Genomic DNA, 17,080 nt, shown 5'->3' on the forward strand with positions numbered 1-17,080 from the left:
GACCTTAAGGATTAACCTAACCAAAAACAAATACACATCCAAAACCAACCATTTAACTAGATATATCATCATAACATAACACTTTACAAGTTCACAACTTAACACTTATATACATGCCACATCCCAAAATAGAAAACAACATCTACCAAAATAGCTGGATAGTGTGAGCTTCCAGCCGATCCATCCAATCAATCCACAAATTTGGCAACTACAAAAGAACATAAATGAAACAAGTAAGTTAAATAATATTATTAAGCTTATAGTTTAAACATCAAATTAACTTACCTTAATCGAACAAAAATATTCAAAGAGTTAATTTACAATTCCTGATATCCAAATACAAATCCACAAACCCCATTAGTTTTTGCTCGCATATCTAAATATATCATGATAACCTTTTCTCAAATAACTTACCATTACCATAAACCACATTTCATCAATTTAATTGTCCACACATGTAAACAAATGGTTCGTTGTAACATTTTTAACTTACTAATACCATGAATATGCATTAACATTTAAGCACGTAATAAATTGTAATTCAATTAACACTTAGCCCGATGAACTAAGTAACTCGACTAGGATACTCGAGTAACTACACCACACTAGAGGCATCATAAATGCATAACAGAGGCACGGAAGTGCAAACAGAGGCACCAAAGTGAAATCCCATACAAGCGCGCACACTGACCGTAATGGCATTCCAATAGTATCCTAAGCGATTACTACATTCAACCGGGCATTATACATAAATTTGTTACCTTTATACATATTTATCATTTAGAGGCATTTCATCATTTTCGTACACATACTATAAATTCAATATATTCGTGTCAAAAATGTACAATCACGAGGATTGCCACCATCCATTATTCATTTTCATGTGAACTTTATTACAATATTCAATAATATATAAGTAACTAATAAAGTTTACCATACATTTATACAACTAACTAGAAACAATGCTATAATCACAAGAAACTTACATTTACATATCAAAACACTATAAATTTACCAAAGAGTACTTTTGGTTAAAACGTAGGGACCTATTCCACAATTTTTCCCTTTTTTGGTTATTATCTTTTTTATTTGGTTCTTAATCTATATAATAATTAAATTTAGTTTGTTACATTCACATACATTTCAAATTCAATTCAATGCATGACACCCTTAACTTTTCATCCTAAACTTTTACATTTCTCACAATTTAGTCCCTAAACCCGAAATTCAAAATTTAACAAAATTTTACAACTTCCCATGCTAACCGAATTTTCACTCATCCATTTTCAGCCCAAATTTATTCTAAATTCTCAAGAATTCCTATCAATTTTAATATTCAATTAATTTAGTCATTTAATCAAAAACTAACAAAATTACTTTATAAATTGATCATTATCAACAACCAATACTTCAAATCCATCATTTAACATCATAAACAATAAGAATACATCAATGGAAAAATCCAAAATCCTTAACAGTTTCAAAAACAAAGGTGTGGGTTAGCTGGACCTAGTTGCAACAATATCAAAAATATAAAAATTACTAAAAACAGATAACAGATACATACCATGCACACAACAATAATCTTAGCCAAACCAAAGGAGTTTTAAAAATGGTGCTCCTTCAAGTTTCGATGTTGGAGAGAAAACAAAGATGACGACATTTTGTCAGCTTTTAATTTAATTTAATTATTAAATTACTAATTTAACATTGGTTTTTAAATCAAATTTCACCTCAAACTTATCTCTAAATCATCCACTATTATTCAATATAGTCTAATTACTTCAAAGGTCCTCTCTAATTTGATATTTAAGCTATCAAATCAATACAACTCAATATTTGTTAAGTTTTACATCTTTCACAATTAAGTCCTTTGTATTCAACTAACTAACTAAACATTAACAATTTTTCACCAAAATTTAATACGACTCTAATGTAACTCCATAAAAATTTATTAAATAAAAAAACACGACCTCACATATCAAAATTATGGTTCCGAAACCACTGTTTCCTACACCATTAAAAAATGGGATATTACAGGCTTTGTGTGCTTAAGAAGTTTGGTGGGATGGATTTTCAGAATCTTTGATGTTTTAATATCACAATGCTTTGCAAGCAAGGTTGACATTTTGTAGCCAAACAAGATTCTCATCCAAGTCTTATTTTCAAAGCTAGATATTTCCTTAGTTGCAATTTTATGGATTCTGTGGAAGGTAGTAAGCCTTCAAAAATTTAGAGGAGTATATACGCTGCTAAGTCGTTGCTAGCTCAAGGATTCTAATGGAGAGTGGGTACGAAGCATAATATTAGTGTTTTTTCTGACGCATGGTTTCCAAATGATGTTAACTTTCATGTCGCATCAAGTCCGCTTGAGCTCATGGTTGGCCATTAGAGATATGGCTAAAACATCACCATTTTGATTGAGTAATTGTGGAATTATATTGTCTTAAAGTTATTTATGCATTCAAGGCTTCTAGGTGATATCTTTCTGATTTTGGTGTTGTTCTTCAAGACTCTTTGCTTTTAAAATCTAATTTCCATTTTTTGTCCTTTTGGTGGACACGACGTTCAACTAATAAGGTGGCTCATGAGTTAGCTAAGGTGCCTGATCGTCAAACATAGGACACTTATCCCTTGCTCCTTGTCAACTTCTTCAATTCTTATAATATCTCTCATTCATCCAATAGAATTGAGGGATTTAGGTCTAAGTGTATGGGTAAGCTTGCTGGCTTGGGCATAGTTTTCCATTGACATATTGGACTTCTTTGTTTTGGTACACTTTTTTCTTAATAGAATGATTTCCCTATTAAAAAAATACTAAAAGTAGTCCTAATATATAAGAATTATATAAAATTAAAATAAATATAAAATCATAAAAAATAAACTATTATCTTTTAGTTTTCTAAATATTTATTATCTTTTGTATTTTAACTTTTTATATTTTAGTTTGTTGATTTTTTTACAATATATATTTAAATTTAAATTTTTATAGTTACAAATGTCATTAGTCAAAGGACTAATTTGTTTAATAAAGCAATACTTTAAGTGTAACGCCCCGTACTCGAGACCGTTGCCGGAGTCGAACACGAGGTGTTAACGGACTTAATTCATTACTTAAACAGCTCATACAATTCATTTTAAAATTTCCAGACAAGCTGGCTAATTGCATCACCGTCGCTTTAAAAATCATATCTCGAGTTTCGAAACTCGAAATCTAATTCCGTAATTTTTTCCTGAAACTAGACTCATATATCTATCTATTAATTTGTTTCTAGAATTTTTGGTCGGGCCAATTAGTACAGTTTATTAGTTAAATTCTCCCCTATTTCAGGGTTCGACTACTCTGACCTCTAAGTATTACGAATCATATATCTCCCTGTACAGAGCTTCAATGACTATGTCGTTTGTCTCTAATAAAACTATACTCAATAATGAATCTGTACATATAAAGCATGACTTCTAATTATCTTTGTAAAATTTATGGTGAATTTCCAAAGTTAGAACAGGGGATCCAGAAATCGCACTGGCCCTATTTCACAAAAATTTAAACATCTCATAAAATATAGCTCATATACCTGTTTCGCTTCTTCCATATGAAAATAGACTCATCAAGCTTCGATTCCATAACTTATTAATTATTTAATTCCATTTCTACTATTTTTAGTGATTTTTCAAATTCACGTCACTACTGCTGTCTGAATCCATTTTATGGTAAATTTTACCTATTTCATGGTTTCCATGGATTAGCTAGTAATTTGACATACATAACACCAAATATGATCATGATTAGCCATTCCAATGGCTGATCATTACCAAGCATTTCCATACCACTCAATAACCATATCATAAGACCATATATACAAAATGATTATAATGCTATACATGCCATACTCAAAATATGCAAGCCATTATGCCAAGATGGTATACGGATAGTGTGAGCATGCCTCCGATCGTTCCCGTTTTCCGAGCTGGCTTGTCAACACTACAAGGAATGAAAAGGAGGAAGTAAGCATAAATTCTTAGTAAGTTCACATGCAAATAGCAAGTAACATAACCATATAAGCAAACATAAAACATCATTTGCATAATCATCACCAAGACATTCATATCACATTTTCATTTATCATCTTACCATATTGTTGTTATATCGAGTTTTCAACCCGAGGGTTAAGTACATACCTGTTCAAAGTATCCATTTCACAACACTTACCAATACGTCCCTTTCATCTTGAGTACTCCTCCATTTGAGTAGAATTTTACCCGTTGAACACATCGGAATATAATTCAGATACATAGAAAGTTTGCACATAAGTGCTACATATGTAATCAAGAAATCATGTAACCCATTCCTAAGTGAACTCGGACTCAACTCAAAGAGCTCAGGCGTTCGCATCCATAAATGAACTCGGACTCAACTCAACGAGTTCGGATGCCTAGTTACATCTCACGAACTCGGACTCAACTCAACAAGTTCGGACATTTGCATCCATAAGTGAACTCGGACTCAACTCAACGAGTTCGGATGCTCAACCATCCTAGTGACATGTCACTTGTATCCTAATCTATTCCTAAGGTTCAAACGGGCTTTTTCCCTCGATCTCACATTTGCCGTCTTCCATGGAATATCGGAACCGATACTCGGTATCAATTCATATTTATCAAGTAGTAAACATAATTTGCATATTACTCAACATTAACCACAAAGCATAATATTTCACGATAAAAAAATCAGCATGTCATCATATCATTTAAATAACATAAAAACATTTAAAATAATAACTATGTTACCAACATTTACATATGAACTTACCTCGTATGCGAAAATGACTACTTTTACCATTTCGTCCACAACTTGGTATTTTCCCTATTTTAGCCCGAATTTTAGTTTTCCTTGGTCTATCATTTAAAATATAGTCTAATTAGGACTCACATTATTCAAATTGACCCAAAATCATATTTTGGAAAAATTACAATTTTGCCCCTAAACTTTTGCATATTTACACTTTTTCCCCAAAGCTCGTAAATTAAACTTCAGCCTATTTTCTTATGTTTTATGACATGCTGATCATTTTTCCCTTCTATGGCAACATCAAATTCTCACTCTAACATGTACTTATGACTATTAGGTATTTTTACCGATTAAGCCCTTTTGCTAGTTTTCGCTTAAAACCGAGTAGCACAAGTTGTCTAACATAATTTAAAACCTCATATTCTATCATAAAACATAAAAATACACAAATTTCACCTATGGTTATTTTTCCAAATATAAACCCTAGGTTAAATTATTGCTAGCATAAACTTAATCGAGCTACCGGGACTCCAAAAACGTAAAGAACTTGAAAAACGGGGCTAGAATGGACTTACAATCGAGCTTGGAAGCTTGAAAAACCCTAGCCATGGTTTCTCCTTGCTATATTCGGCCATGGGGTTGAAGATGAGCAAAATTGGCTTTTAATTTTGTATTTTAATTCATTTTACCCCTAAATGACCAAAATGCCCTTACTACTAAACTTTCCAAAAATTCCATCCATGTCCAACTTTTGTCCATAGACTTAGAAATTGGTAAAATTTCTATTTAAGACCTCCTAATTAATATTTCAAAACAATTTCATACTAGAAACTTCTAGAATGCAAGTTTTGCAAATTATTCGATTTAGTCCCTAATTTCAATTTAAGCACTTTATGCATAAAATTTCTTCACTAAATTTTCACACAATCATGCAATCATATCATAGACCTTAAAATAATGATAAAATAATTATTTCTATTTCGGATTTTGTGGTCACGAAACCACTATTCTGACTAGGCCCAAAATCAGGATATTACATTAAGTAACTATATAAGTTATTAAAATGAGAAAATGAGATATACTACAACAATTAATTTTGTATATGGGTCATTTCTTAATTACAATTGTAAAAATTTGCATTAACTTTTTTATCATAATTAAGGGGATGAGATTGCCTGGAATGGAAGTCAAGTCTCATACCTAACAATCTAATACCCTTACCACTAGACTATCCTAATTAACTATTATTTTTTTATACATTTGTAGATATTGTAATCTTTATAACAACCTAATCTTCATTATAATTTCATGTTCAAATTTGTAAGAATTAAATTATATGCTTGTAGTTTGAAAATTGTATAAAATAAAATTATTAGTCAAAAGGGTTTTATAATTAACAATATTTTAGTTAATAATTATCAAGTACAAATGTAAATTAACAATGAAAAACATATATTATTGGAAAACACATTGATTTGCAACTATTGAAAAATATAGAGTGACTAATACGTGATAGAGGAAGTGCTCACTTCTTTACCAAATGCAAAACACTAGCTTGTTTCTATATTTAGGTGATTGATAATTTATTGAACATGATTCGGATCACATCTATCTAATCCTTTGGATAGAAGAAGTTGGATCAGATTGGAATGTTAAAGACGTAGCTACCAACAGTCCTTGTTTACCTTGTTTGTTATTATTATATTGTATTCAACTAGTTTAGCTGATGTTTAATAAGAATTGATATTGTAACACCTCTTACCATGTCCGACATCGGGATAGGATACGAGGCATTACTGGACTTAACCACAAGCAAACATATAAACACCGGGCCATAAAATTTCATTCAAATTAAATTCATTCATGCATATGCATATTGTCCCTTATATGGGCCTACAAGGCCCAAAACATACATCGGGTATGGTTTGGGACTAAACCGAGAACTTTAGAAAACTTTCAAAAAAATTAGAAAATTTTCATGAAACAAGGTCACACGCCCGTGTGGCTTGGAACACGCCCATGTCCTCAGCCCGTGTAACTCTCTAGTTATGACGTCATCAACACAATTAGGGTCACATGGCCAAGTCACACACCCGTGTGCTTAGGCCGTGTGTCTAATTAAATTCCAAAAATTAAGTGCAGACTTCACATGGCCTAGGCACACACCCATGTCCTGCGGCCGTGTCCTTCACACGACTGAGACACATGGTCGTCTTTCTGTTCATGTGTTTACTACTAAGCATACGGCCAGATCACACGCCCATGGGGCAGACCATGTGTCACACACAGTCTAGACACAAGCCTGTGTATCTACCCGTGTGGACAACTTTGAGGCTATTTTCCAAGCTTTTGTCACCATCAATAACATATGCACACTCACTCATCTCAATGACATCTTACATGGCATAAATGAGCACTTACACATTCATGCCTTAGTTGTTATTATGCCATTTACTCACAACTCCATCACCCAACATCTATGGTCACATCCACAATTCATCCATGCTAAATGAATTTAACCACATCAAGAATGATCTTAGCACATGCATGCATATTTGAATAGGATTACATCCCCATAATTAATATGAGCCATATCTCATGGCCATATACAAAATGAATCATCAAATCATTATAAGCCAACACACTTGGCTAAATCAATATGACATATAACAAAAAGACCAAGTCCCTATACATGCCATACTCAAAATACTTAAATTCACTATACCCAAAAGATTAGTTTGATAGTGTGAACCGAGCTCCAACATCCTTCGATCCCCTAGTTAGCTTGGTGACACTATAAGGAAATGGAAAAGGAAAGGGAGTAAGCATAAAGCTTAGTAAGTTTGCATTAAATAATTATCAACATTAACCATGTATTATTATACACATAACATAATAATAATATCATAATGTCATCAAGTATTATAGTTACATTTTAAGTCATGCCATTTGTATAATGTACAATAAAACTCATGATCATAGTTTATTCATTTGCTTCTTCTAAGGTTTCATCGGTTCATAATCTCAATGTTTATGAGCTTTGTGTACGTACCTGTACCCTTTCAACATGATCATACATTGTCATCTCTTTGACATAGTCGTTGGATTACCTATTGAACCACTTGGAATACTAAAGGACACTCGGGAACTCTCATATACATGGTAGGATGCAAATTCCATATCTCGGATATGGTCTTACATGGGATCACATATCGAGGCCAATGCCATGTCCCAGACATGGTCTTACATGGGATCGTAGGTCAACGCCAATGCCATGTCCCAGACATTGTCTTACATGGGATCACATATCGATACCGATAGCCCAGCTATGGTCTTACACGAAATTACATATCGATTCCAAAGCCATGTCCCAGACATGGTCTTACATGGGATCGTACATAACCTTAATGTCATGACATTTTTATCCTAACTATTCCTAAGGTTCAACCGGGATTTTGAGGTATCGAACTCATCAAATCGTCATCAAGTCATCATTAATTAAATCCATAAAGACAATTATACAATTCATGCAATATTAAAGCATTAAATACATAATAATGTAACATTGCATTATTCACACACAAACTTACCTCGGTACTCAAAATATGGCTACTATTCAATTTAGTCCACAACCTTGTTCTTCATCGGTTTAGCTTCAGACTTCGTTTTTCTTAATCTATAATAGCAAATTTAGCTTACTTAATTATCACATTGTTCAAAATAGTCCATAAATCATACTTTGGAAAAATTACAATTTTTCCCCTAAACTTTCACATAATTACAACTTAGCCCCTAAGCTCGTAAAATTTAATGTGTTCATTTTCTTTGATACCCAAGCCTAGCGGAACTTATATCATACTCATATCAGCCCACATTTTCTTTCAAATCAAATTTTTGACCACCTATTTTACAACTTTTACAAAAGGGCCCTTTTTAGGTGTTTTCATGAAAAACCACTTAATAAAAGATGTTTATCATGCATCAAACTTTCATATTCCTCCATTAAAAACCAAAATACATGCATGTAACACATGGGTAAGTTTTTTAACATGAACCCTAGCTCAAAATAATGGTAGAAATAGCTAGATCATGCTTCAATGATCTCAAAAACATAAAGAACATTAAAAACGGGGCTAGGATGTACTTACTATTGAGCTTGAAAAGATGAACAAAACCCTAGATATGGCTCATTGAGAATTTTGGCTAAGGAGGGAGGAAGATCGACACAATTTTGACTTATTTTTCACTTTTTATTCTTTTATTAACCAAATGACAAAAATGCCCTTAAGGCATTTCTTTCAATTCTTTCCTATTCATGCCCATTTTTGTCCATAAAAATAGAAATTGGGCAAATTTCTAATTAAGGACCTCTAGTTAACAATCCATGGCAATTTCATGCTTAAAGCTTCTAGAACTCACATTTTGCAACTTTTGCAATTTAATCCTAAATATCAAATTGGACACTTTATCAATAGAATTTCTTCATGAAACTTTCACACAAGCATGAAATCATATCATAGACCTCATAAGAATCATAAAATAATTATTTTTACTTTGGATTCATGGTCTCGAAACCACTGTTCTGACCAGGCCCTAATTTGGGATGTTACTAATATAAATCTTCATTATGTTAGTAAGTCTCGAATAACTCTATATAATTGAGAGACTTGTATAGGTTTATGTACTAAATTGAGAGCACTTAATTTGTTCAAGTAAGGAACATTATTTATAAAAATGCATCTTGATTGTAAAACCTTTGTGTTGTAGTTTTACAAGCTAAGTTCATAGGGTGAATTTAGTGGTGAGAGTTCCAATCTTAGAAGGTACAAAATTGAAAAAATTATCACTCGGGTGTGAAAGATTTAGGTTCACTTGTTGTAATTGTTAAAGATTTTGGATATTTCTCACTGAGCTAGGGTTCACGGACTTGCAAAGAATTTAAAAGGTTTCCTAAATGTATTGTTGCCAAATCTATTTAGGATATTTTAGAGATTGCTTATAATGGTACTTTCAGTGTTAAATAGTCAAATATGCATATTTTAACCTCCAGACTAGAGAGTCTAAGAACACAAGAATTGGAAACTATATGAGAGTTTTATGCAAAGTTGTGTGATCTATCAAACCAAAAGTTTTCATATGGAAAGGAATACTCCAATGTTAAATTGGTCGGAAAGTTGTTGAGATCTCTTCCTAAGAGATTCTTCATCAAGGTTATTGCTATTGAAAAGGCCAAAGATCTTGAAAGGCTGGCTAATGATGAACTCATTGGCTCTTTGCAAACCTTTTAAATGAACTTTGAGAATGTAAAATGCAACAAGTTAAAAGACGAGAGAAACATTGCTCTCCAAGTGGGTGATGAAGTGCCAACTTCTCAAAACATTGCAATTGAGGATATCTAAGAACAAAGTGCCTTACACAATTTTAATAATACTTCCAAGAAGCAAGCAAAGAAGTTTAAAAATTTTGAAGCCAGTACCAATTTTGATACATACATGAATCAGGTGAAATTTATTAAATTCTATTTACCAAAACTGTAACATCCCAAAATAGGGCCTAGTTAGAATAGTGGTTTTGGGACCACAAATTTGACATCAAAATATTTATTTTGTGATTATTATGAGGCCTATAATATTATTATATGCATGTGTTAAAGTTTCATGAAGAAATTCTTTGAGTAAGGTGTTCAATTATAAATTAGGGACTAAATTGAATAAATTGCAAAACTTGCATTCTAGAAGCAATTTGTATGAAATTGCTTTTGGTTATGAATTATAAGGTCTTGGAGAGTAATTTTCCCCATTTTTAAATTTTTGTACAAAAATGGGCTTGCATGGATGAAATTTTAAAGAAAGGGCATGAGGGCATTTTGGTCATTTGGCTTTTTAATGAAATAAAATGGGAAAAATCAAGCCAAAATCAGCCATTCTTATTCTCCATGCTGCCGAAATTTCTAGGGTTTCCATAGCTAGGGTTTTCAAGCTTTCCAAGCTCAATAGTAAGTGCTCTCAAGCCCGTTGTTAATGTTCTTTGTAATTTTGAAATCCTGGTAGCTTGCTCTCTCTATTTCTACCCATATTTCATGCTAAGGTTCATGTTTAAAAATTTACCAATGCATGGGTCACTTGTATTTTGATGGATTATGGAGGAACATGAAGATGAATATGTGTTAAACAACTTTTCCTAAGTGATTTTCATGAAAAACCCCTAAAAGGACCTTTTTGCAAAAGTTATGTTAGAAATTTGAAAATGATGGAAAATGTAGGCTACCATAAGAAGGAAAGATGTTCGGCTAGGCTTGGGTAAGGTAGAAATTGCATGTGTTTCATTGTACGAGCCTAGGGACTAAATCGTAAAAATATCAAAGGTTAGGGGCAAAACGGTCATTTGGACCGGGGTGAGAATTAGACTTGTGATGTATAATGTGGGGTGTTAATGATATAATTTTGTTGTTATAGACCCCGAGGAACAAATTTCGAAGGTCGATCGAGTTAAACGCAAGGTTTTGGAATAACTGAAACACAACTCCAAAACAAATACCAGGTAAGTTCGGATAACTTAAAGTAAACCCCTAATATGCATAATTGTATGATTTATTAATGCATGATGATTTTATTTAATATTGGCATGAAATATCATAGAAATGCATATTTGATGGTAACATGCGAAAAATGTCTCGGTTGAGATTGACAAAGGGAATTCGATGGTAACCCGTAATTGCATGTGATTTGAGATCCTGCGTGTGTTGCAGTAAGGATTTAGCCCAGATGAGTAATCCGTTGATCTCAATTATGAAAAGGATCTAGCCCGGACGAGTGTTCCTTGAATGGTCGAGCCTCCCGAAGAATATGTGTACATTATGGATTTAGCCTGGACGGGTAATCCGATTAGGGTCTGAATTTAGCCTGGACTGGTAATTCAGATCTGAGCTCAGTAAGGGTGTATGCCTACAAGGGATTTAGCCTAGACTGGTAATCCCGACATCACCTTATGAATTCATGATATGGGGGGATTTAGCCTGGACTGGTAATCCTACCATAAGATGTGAGGTTCGCAGGAGTGCATATATGTGAAATGATCATTCGTAAGAATTGACAGATAATGGGTATTCCATCGAAATTTCCTAGAAACTCAACGGGATTAATATGATGTATGTCAATAAAATGATAAATGATGAGCTCATCTACATAAATTACATGATACTTTGTTATGTGACTAAATCATTGATTAAGTGCATGTGATAAGGAATCATTTCATAATTGATGATTTCATGATTTAATTATGGATGTATGATAATTACTCGGTAAGTTTACTTTCCGGTTATTCGACCTTACTAAGCATGTAAATGCTTACCCCTCTCTTTTTCCCTATCTCACAGAGCTCGAGAACTCATAAGGACTGGAAGACTATTAGAAAGTTGACACACTATCAACTAGTCAAGCTTTGGTATAAAGACATTTTTGTTTTGTTCAATGGCATGTATAGGATTTTTGAGTATTTTTTATATGTGTCATTTGATTTGCCAAATGAAGGCATGTAAAAATATGTTTATCTTTTGTATATGGCCATGAAAATTGGCTTAATTAAAGTAGGCTATGACCTACGAATTTTTGTATGGTTTTATTTACAAGTGATGGATTGTTACCAATTGACAATGAGTTACATGAACAAGCCAATTTCGGACGAATTAAAGTGACATGGAAACCCATAAACACTAAATGGGAAATAACCTTTCATGTATGAAACCAATGATATGAGGTTTCCATACAACTAGTTTTATCAAGATTATTACAAGTGTATAATCATGTTTTCCTTCAAACTTGGTAACCACTAGGTATAAGGAGTACAAAAGGGGTGCCTTAAGGCTTGGAAAATAGCCTATTAGGGTCCATATGGTTGGACACACGCTCGTGTGTGACACACGGTTCCTTCCCACGGGTGTGGGCTATGGCCGTGTGTCCCCTACACTTAAAATTTTAAATCAAAAATGCACACAAGTAGGCCACACGGGCGTGTGTCCTTGCCGTGTCTAAAAGAAGTGTTGTCCACGGACAGGCAGCATGGTCGTGTTGATAAGTTAGTGTTGCACACGGCCGAAGGGCATGGGCATGTCCCAAGTCACACGGGCGTGTGAGTCCACACGGCCCATCTACACAGGTGTGTAACACTTTAAGGTAAGGAAAATTTTTCTGAGGAGCCCAAGGTTTATCAAACGTGCCTGAATTTGTCCCGCACTACCTCTAGGTACGTTATAGGCCTCGAGGGCCTATATAAGGGATGAGATACTCATGGTTGAAAGGTTTTAAATTGGAGCAAAAATTTGCGACCCAAATAGTGTGTTATAAGTGTAAAGCCCCGGTAATGCCTCGAACCCTATCCCGACGTCAGATACGGGTGAGGGGTGTTACAAAAGCTACCAATTTTCAAGCTTGGGTTTTCAACAGACTTGCGAAGAATTTTCGATGGGATCCTGGCATTTCTAGGTTCAGATGTCTTATGACTGTAACACTCCTAACCCGTATCCAACACCGGGACAGGGCTCGAGGCATTACCGAAACTTTACACTTTCAGTATACTAACTCGGGTCACAAAATTTCATTTGAAATTAAAACTTTTCAATCATGAACATCTCGTCCCTTGTATAGGCCTTCGAAACGTATAACATATCGAAAGGCAATGCGGGACAAATACGGGCACATTCGATTAGCCTTGGGCTCCTCAGAAAATTTTCCTTAACTAAAAGGGACACACGCCCGTGTAGGTGGATCGTGTGGACTCACACGCCCGTGTATCTTGGGGCACGCCCATGCCCTTCAACCGTGGGCAACACTGACTTATCAACACGGCCATGGAACACACCCGTGCTACCTGCCCGTAGACGAAACTGTCATTTTAACACGGCCATGGTGCACGCCCGTGTGGCCTACCCGTGTACAACTTTGAGCTAAAGTTTTAAGTGCAGGGGACACATGGCCATAGCACACGCCCATGGGAGGAAACTGTGTCACAAACGGCCTAGACACACGCCCGTGTGTCCAACCATGTGGACTTTATTAGGCTATTTTCCAAGCCTTTAGTCACCCCTTTATACTACTTGTGCCTAATGGTTACCAAGTTTGAGAAGAAGCATGATTATATATGTAACGCCCCCACGCCTGAGACCATCGCCGGAGTCGAGTATGAGGTGTTACTAAGCTTAATTTAACATTTTTAGAACTTTGGATTATTTGTTTCTACATTCACAGCTTTTAAGCTACTTGCGTCACAGTCACAAGAAAAATCATATATCGAGTTACGAAACTCGAAATCAAGATCCGTAAATTTTCCCTGAATCTAGACTCATATAACTATCTACTAATTGTTTTATAAAATTTTTGGTAGGGCCAATTAGTACAGTTTATTAGTTAAAGTTACCCCTGTTTCAGGACTTGACTGGTTTGACCTCTGTTTACTACGAACCACATTTCTCTCTGTAAAAAATTCATATTACTATGAGGTTTGTTTCTCCTAAAACTAGACTCAATAAGGATTCTGAGGATATAAAATAAACCACCTAATTATACCTTTAAAATTTATGGTGAATTTCTAAAGTAGGAATAGGGGATTCAGAAACTGCTATGACCCTGTTTCACTAAAATTCAAATATCTTCTAACATATAATTCCTTTACCTGTTTCATTTGTTTCATGTGAAACTAGACATAATAAGCTTCAATTTGATATGTATTTCATCACCAAATTCAATTGCTATGATATTTAGTAAATTTTCAAACTCACGTCAGTGTTGCTGCAGTATTCTGTTTATGGCAAATTTCATCCCTCTTATGAGTTTTTATGCACTAAGTATCTTAATAATTTTCCTTAACATCAAACATAATCTAAACTTACCATTTTCTTAATTTATCATTATCAAATATTTTCTCAACCATTCTGTCACCATATCATAAGATCATTTACACAAAATAAGTATATTGCTATACATGCCATACTTAAATTTACAAGTCATTTACCAAAAATCTTCCGGATAGTGTGACTGAGCCTTCGACCTATCCCGACTCCTGAACTGGCTTGTCCAAAACTACAATGAGTAAGAAGAAGAGAGTAAGCATAAATTCTTAGTAAGTTCATATGTAAATAATAAATAACATAACAAACAATCAAACTAATCAACATTAGCATATATCATCAACACACTTATCACATTTTTTTTTAATCATTTTTCATCATCTTATTACCTTATCGTGGTTGTAATCAACACTCAACCCGAGGGTTAAATACATACCTGTCCAAAATATCTATTTCTCATCACTTACCAATACGTCTCTTTTCATCTCGAGTATTCCTCCATTTGAGTAAAACTTTACCCGTTGAACACATCGGAATATAATTCGGATACATGATAATTTGCACATAAGTGCCTCATATGTAATCAAGCTACCATGTAACCCGCCCATAAGTGAACTCGGACTCAACTCAACGAGCTCGGGCGTTCGCATCCATAAGTGAACTCGGACTCAACTCAACGAGTTCGGACATTCGCATCCATAAATGAACTCGGACTCAACTCAACGAGTTCGGATGCTCAACCATCCTAGTGACATGTCACTTGTATCCTAATCTGTTCCTAAGGTTCAAACGGGATTTTCCTCGAACACTTATCCTTGCCGTCTTCCGTAGAATGCCGAAATCAATACTCGGTAACAATTATATTTAACAAGTAGCTCACATAATTTACATATTATTTGAAATTAACCACAAAGCATACATTTCATAATGAAATTCAGCATAACACATAATTAATATCAATAACTTAAAATTAACAATTATGCTACATTATTTACACATGAACTTACCTTGGTACCAAAATACAAAGATTTTGCAATTTAGTCCACAATCTTTTCTTTTCCTCGATTGAGGTCGATTCCACGTCTTTCTTGATCTAAAATAACACATTTAGCTCATTTAATACTCACATTATCAAATTAATCCTTAACTCAAATTTTGGCAAAATTACAATTTTGCCCCTAAACTTTTGCATATTTACATTTTTTCCCCTAGGCTCGGGATTAAACTTTATTCCTTATTCTTATGTTTTACAACATGCTGATCACTTTTCTCTTCTATGGCAACATCAAATTCTCACTCTAACATGTACTTGTGACTATTAGGTATTTTTACCGATTAAGCCCTTTTACTCGTTTTTGCTTAAAATCGAGTAGTACAAGTTGTCTAACATAATTTAAAACCTCATATTTTATCATAAAACATCAAAATACACAAATTTCACCTATGGGTATTTTTCCAAATATAAACCCTAGGTTGAATTATTGCTAACATAAGCTTAATCGAGCTACCGGGATTCCAAAAACGTAAAGAACATTAAAAACGGGGCTTGGAATCACTTACTATGGAGCTTGGAAGCTTGAAACAAACCCTAGCTATGAAGAACCCTTGAAATTTCGGCCTAATGAAGAAGATGGACAAAAATTGGCTTTTAATTTTGTTTTTAATTCATTTTAATAACTAAATGACCAAAATACCCTTACTACTAAACTTTCCAAAAATTCCTTCCATGTCCTAATTTTGTCCATGAACTTAAAATTGGTCAAATTGCTATTTAAGACCTCCTCATTAATACTCCAAAACAATTTCATACTAAAAACTTCTAGAATGCAAGTTTTGCAGCTTATTCGATTTAGTCCCTACTTTCAATTTAAGCACTTTAGGCATAGAATTTCATCACGAAATTTTCACACAATCATGCAATCATATCATAATCATCAAAATAATTATAAAATAATTATTTCTATCTCGAATTTGTGGTCACGAAACCACTATTCCGATTAGGCCTTAATTCGGGATATTACAATATACATGTAAATAATCTTAATGAAAATAGTTGTATGGAAACCTCATATCATTGGTTTCATACATAAATGGTTATTTTCTATTTAGTGTCATGGGTTCCCATATTACTTTAATCCATCTGAAATTGGCTCATTCATGTGATTCATTGCCAATTGATAGCAACCCATCCTTCGTAATTAAAACCATGCATAAAATTGTAAGTCATAGCCTACTTAAATTAAGCCAATTTTCAACTCATATACAAAGAGATAAACATATTTTTACATGTCTTTATTGGGAAAATCAAATGACACATATAACAAAATACTCAAAAATACTATACATGCCATTGAACAAAATAAACTGAGTCTTTATACCAAAGCTTGTTTAGTTGATAGTGTGTTCACTCCCTAATTGCCTTCCAATCCTTATGAGTCTTTGAACTCTAT

The sequence above is a fragment of the Gossypium hirsutum genome, chromosome A11 (genome assembly GCF_007990345.1).
Source record: "Gossypium hirsutum isolate 1008001.06 chromosome A11, Gossypium_hirsutum_v2.1, whole genome shotgun sequence".
NCBI classification, from domain to species: Eukaryota; Viridiplantae; Streptophyta; class Magnoliopsida; order Malvales; family Malvaceae; genus Gossypium; species Gossypium hirsutum.